Raw genomic sequence first — 6,000 nt, forward strand, 5'->3', positions numbered from 1 at the left:
TGTCTTCAACATCTATGGACATCTTCAAAGTTCAACCTCATGATTCTATCTACTGCTACATTCAAGCAAGAACAAGATACAAGTTTTGAAGTAGAAGATTTAGTTAAAAGCCCAAAGTCCAACCCAATTTATGCCCTATTTGAGAGGGAGCATGTGCAATGGTACACTTGAAAATCGTAATTTTTTTTTATGAAAAATTATTTTCTCCCATTTTTCATAAAATCATAAAATGTTGTTCTAACTCAAAAAAGCTTGATATCATTCCTAGAAAAAGTCTTATGGAAGCATGGATTTAAAGACTAAGATGACACACCCAAGTCATCTTGCCATCATTTGCGAGCAGGTAAGGTTTTTAATGTGAATCATTCAGATATGATATGACTTGTACGATATTTTGAAAATATTGGGTGAGATAGTAAAACTCAATTGTGTGAATCAGTTTTTTTAGTTTTATTAAAATTAATTAATTTTTTAATAATTTAAATATTTATTATCTAAATAAAAATATTATCACATCTAAGCATCTTCTAAGCCACATTATTTATTAAAAAAAATTATAATAATTTGAATATTAATATATATTAAATGGTTTATATATTTTGAAACCTATTGATTTACCTGAGTCAATTCGGTGACCGTGATAGGGGAGTAGAGGAGATAGAATACCGGATCTTGTCTTCTTATAGGCAAAGCAAATATTTTCTCAATAACGTTAAAAACATGGCAAGGTGACGAAGGCAACCACCACATAAGAAAAATCAAAAGCTAAAAAGACAAGCAAAACCAACAACAGCCAAAAAGTCTACCCATCAAACTCAGCCTATGTGGTCGATCTTGACCTATCAACCTTATAGATATTTAAATAATTCTAAGTAGACTTACATTTTTTTTTAATTTATAATAATCCAATTAGTAGGGCATAAAATGGATCAGAGCTGGGTCGGATCTAAGGCAATCCATATTCATATCATATTTTTTATTTGGATCTAAATCCATCTCAATCCAACACACTAAAACCATATTCGAATCATGTTGTGTTCATTGAAACTGAATCCAACCAACCTGATTCAAGTTGTTTGATTCAAGTTGGGTTTTAATGAATTGTTTAGCATTTTCTCCCTATTTTATCATTAAAACTGTTAGGATTGCAACTTGGTCCAGCTCAAACAGAGAATCAAATCAAATCAATAACTTCAAACTAGTTTGATTTGATATGGAACAAGTTGCAAATGTAGAACTGATCAATGCCAGGGGTAAAATCAGGATTTTCTTGTCGTGGGGGCAAACTATAATTAATGGTACATGTGAAGAGCTTGAAGAAGAATAGTTTTGAGAAGAAATTTAGAGATTTTTTGTTAGAAGTTGAAAAAAATGATACTTAGGCCATTTCCAATTAGTCTAAGAGAGAAGGCCCACTCAAGAGGAAATGTCCAGTTGAAAAAATGAAAAGCAAGGGGGGTAGGGGACATCTAACTAGTTGAAAATGCAAGGGTGTTTCAAAGTTCCTTGAGGGCAATTGCCCCAGTCTCCTTACTAGTTTCGCCCCTGATCAATGTGGTTTGGTTCTTGATTCAAGACTTGTACAAAATCTATTAGAGTATTGTTTAAGTTGCAGTGTAAAAAAGTGTATCTTGATACATCACATCATCTTTAGATCATGGTAAAGATTACGTTAGGTTTGGAATTAGATTTGATTACGATAAAATCTTATTAGATCTGATTATATTTGGTTAAATATGATTGTGATTCTTCTATTCTCTATATAAACTCTATCAAGATTATGTACTCATCACCTAAGAGAATTAATCATATCTCATTTTCTTTATGGTATTAAAGCTATCGATATTCTAATCGAGCTCTAGATCTTGGTTTTCTTTCTCTGGCGGGCGACGACAACTTAATGATCATGCTTACCCAATGATATGTGATGGATGTTTCATCAAACAATTGATATGCGAACTAACAGATTTAGTTGAGTCATCTCCATTGCTTCGCATCAATCATGTCACCATCTTCACATCAATTGGTACCTAGTTATCATACCACCACAATACATCAAAAAAAGGAGAGAGAGAGAGAGGAGACGAAGAAGATTTCTCTTGTAACTACTTGACTACCCTTTATTTGTGTTCCAGAAGATCACTCTTATCACAACCAAGATGATCACCATGCTGCTCGCCCTGCAATTTCACACTCAACACCATTGTTCTCTAATATCCTCTCAAAAGTTTTTTTTCGTCATCATCGCCTCCTTTCACGGATGCACTACCAATTGTTTTCAACAGGTGGGGGGAGTAAGTTTCCCCAATTTAAAGATGTTGAAGAAGGTGACTTGATGCGGTGTCTATAGGCATTAAAATTTAAAGAGACTTTGCAACTTTCTAAATTAATAGAAAATCCCTAAAACGAAATATGGGCCTATACATTTTAATTAGAATCAATTGATTGTGACGAACCTCATATGGTTTGCGCTGTCACAAATAGAGCCCATGGTCCAAAAAAAGTCTAAGTGATCCACACATTAAGTATTGGGCTCTACACCCAAATAAATGAGTTTGGCCCACCAATAGTTCATATAATCTTTTATATCATATTTGGACTAGTTTAGCTTTTAAACAAACCAATTAAAACTCTTTAAGTCGGGGCATAATTGGAAAGTTAAATTATCTTTAGGTCTATAAATATCAAAGCCTTCCTCAATTGGAGGGAATTTGGAATACTTTCTCTAAGAAGACAAAAGCTTTCCCTCTAGAGTAGAAAAAACTCTTAAACCCTCATCCAGAGATAAAATAAAGTTTTTCAAGAGATTTGGACTCCAATTAAAAAGAAGATTAAACCTAAACCCTTCTTTGGAAGTTAAGAAATCCTTCATAGCCGATAAAACGCAAAGTCCAAAGAGAAAAAAACTCTACAGAAGCCTCTATAGAAGATCAAGCACAAACAAAGTCATCGTCAAAGCAACCTTCTTAGCTGATCATGCACGAAGCCCGGAGAGAAGAAAGCTACACACATGTCACAATTTTTATTTTATATTTGATTGTTAATTAGAGGAAACCACTTAGATCTGTATCTTTATTTTCATCAAAATCAATAAAATCATTTTTAATCTTATTCCATGAATCTCGAGGTAGATTTGTGAAATTTGTTTTCGAAAATTTTTGGGCAATGGGACTATCTCAGTCTCCCATATTTCAATCAACTACAAAAACACCAACAACATCAATGACATCTCGCAACACCAACGTTACACATCTGCTATTGCTAAGAAAGGTAAGAAAATATTTTTCACCAACTTCGAATCTCCTCAAGTTATCAGTTGCGATCATCATGTAATGTGAACAATGACAAAAAGTGGTGGTTCCCAACTAGTTGAGCCTATCTAGCGTCACTCCAAGAAATGTGCCACAAAAATACTACTTACAATAAAGACATTGTGGTAAATGTTGTGGATGACAACTCATCGAATTCTAGATCCGATTCAAACTCAAGTAAGGGATATCTAAATCTCTATCAATCACTTTCCCATAGCAGACTCACACCTCCATTAGAGCGGTAATGACAATTGGAGCACTAACGATGGAAGAAAAAAGAGCTTAGATGGCACATACCATCAACAAGTTGATGAAGAAAAAGATATTCAAATTGAAATTACGGGCTTTGTAGTCTAAACCTAGAGGGGGGTTAATAGGATAATTAAAAAAATTAGTTTTGGAATCACCCCACGAAGTTATGAGTGTCTCGATTATACTAAAATGGATACAACATAGAGATGCATAAAATTAGATTCTTTTAAATTAAAGATACATTATACAATCATAAGACAGACATTTTATCAAACATTTGATATGCATGTCATGGCATTCATGTAAATTTAGGCATAATGCATAATTGTAAAGAAGACATAAAATTTATAGTGGTTTGACAATCCACTACCAAGTACCCTACTCTCGGGTCTTGGGTTCCACTATCAAAATGGAGGTTTATGATTTACCTCTAAACCTTATACATAAGTTTTAAGCCTAAGACAATTTCTAAACCTTAACATAGAGAAAATGACTTTCTCTCGAAATGGAATTTTTCTACCGATAGAATCTTCAAACTGATTTGTTCAAATGAGGTACCACCTCATTCAAACTCTAAGTTTTGTTCTTTGGAAAACTAAGAACCTTGTTCTCTTGAGTAGAGTTCTCAACTCTTCTCAAGAGCTTGGTTTTGGGATGAAACCAAGAAACTCCTTTTTGTTAAAGAAAAATAAATTTAACAAAAGAAATACTCACAAGGACTAGATTCAATGGATCGATCTATGAAGATGTTGTTTTGAGTTCTTTATGTCTTTGAGATAGACATCTTCATCTTGATGTACTCCGTGCTTCAAACTTCTTTGGATTCACCAATGTATGCACAAGCAAAGATGTTGTTGGATGAAGAAGTTCACCATTGAAAAGCTTGGGTTGAAGGTTGTTCAACTAAGTGTAGAGCTTATTCAAACTTTAGAGAAAGCATGGAAAAATGGAAATGAGGTGTGAGCTTTTTTTAGAGGAAGAATCACTAGAAAAATGAGTTAAAATCCCTTTCTAAAGTCATTTTTGAACTTCCAACCGCTATACTTGTAGAATTGTGTTTTAAAAATCTTCTATCGGGTCTAAATAGCTATTGTTGTAAGTACTACTGGGTTTGATGAACAGTGTTATCGGGTAAATTACAAAAATACCATTGGGGGTATTTTGATCATATCTTCCAAACGATAAGTCTATTTCACATGTTGTTTGGGGATATGATAGACCTTACTATGTAGAACATCCCCAAACTTCCACCAAGGATTTTTTCATGGAATAAATATGTGAAATGACCAAAATACCCTTTTTACCTTTTGGGTCAAATCAAGCTGATGGGAAGGTTAGTGCCAAAATGATTCGAATGCATACTAGATTTTACCTATATAATGCCACCTATAAAGCAATAAGGACAAAAAATTGGTTTAGGGTAGTCAAATCTCTAATGTCCCCTCTGTGACCATTTTCGATTTCTAAAAAGTTTTATGAGAGAACGAGTTTTCCTAATCGCTACGAGTTGACTATATGTTGGGAAAAGGTCTTAGGTGGTCTCATTACCTTTTGGTCTTCGTGTACACACATTGGAGATTTTTATCGAGACATGTGCAGTTGAATAGCTTTATCGTAGTCTTCATTAGTCTTCAATGGTAAATTGATTCAACACTCAACATATGTCTTGTAATTGACAAAATATGGAATTAACACAAATTGTCATCCTAGTCAGTCATTTGGAGTAGAAGGAAAAAAAAGTATAAATTAAGTGCTGGACCCTTGCATCATCTAAGATTCACTTCCAAAATGTATAGTACGAAGAAGAACAATAAAGAGACTATTCTGGCTCGCTAAATGCAACACGAGACCCACCACAGGGATCTATCGCATTGTTTTCTATTTAACAACTATAAACAATGATCACTGACACCATTTGTGCTCAATATGGAGGTATGCCACATTCCTTATTGGTTTACTCCTAACCCTATGCTCAATGCATTGAACAAATACGTATTCCAGTAGTATGTACTATCAAAATTCCAATAGTTCGAGTATATCGAACGTTGGAGAAATCTTTCCCTCAACTACATTGACCGTTTTTCTCATTTTTCTGCTATCAAAATGTGTAATCAGGGGATGCATTGGCAACTCATATACATTTTGAAAATGATTAAGCCACAATTTTGCAAACCTAGCTACTCGAGCTCATGACATGGAGTAAAGTATAGTTGTTCATCATACTCCCAGATCGAGTGAGCCTCAAAGACAAGATAAAAAGGATGTAAAATCCTTCAAAACTAAGGAAGTTTTGTCTACCACCATCAGTAAGCCTATTAAGCTCACAAGTAAGAGAAGAGAAGATCAACCAAGAACTAATTCAACATAAGAAAAAGGAAAAAGTTTGGAAAACTCTCAAAGAGTTTGAGGTGAAGAAGTGCCTTATTCTGATGCTGAC

The sequence above is a fragment of the Akebia trifoliata genome, chromosome 6 (assembly GCF_017979445.1).
Source record: "Akebia trifoliata isolate Shusen 1 chromosome 6, ASM1797944v1, whole genome shotgun sequence".
Taxonomy (NCBI): Eukaryota; Viridiplantae; Streptophyta; class Magnoliopsida; order Ranunculales; family Lardizabalaceae; genus Akebia; species Akebia trifoliata.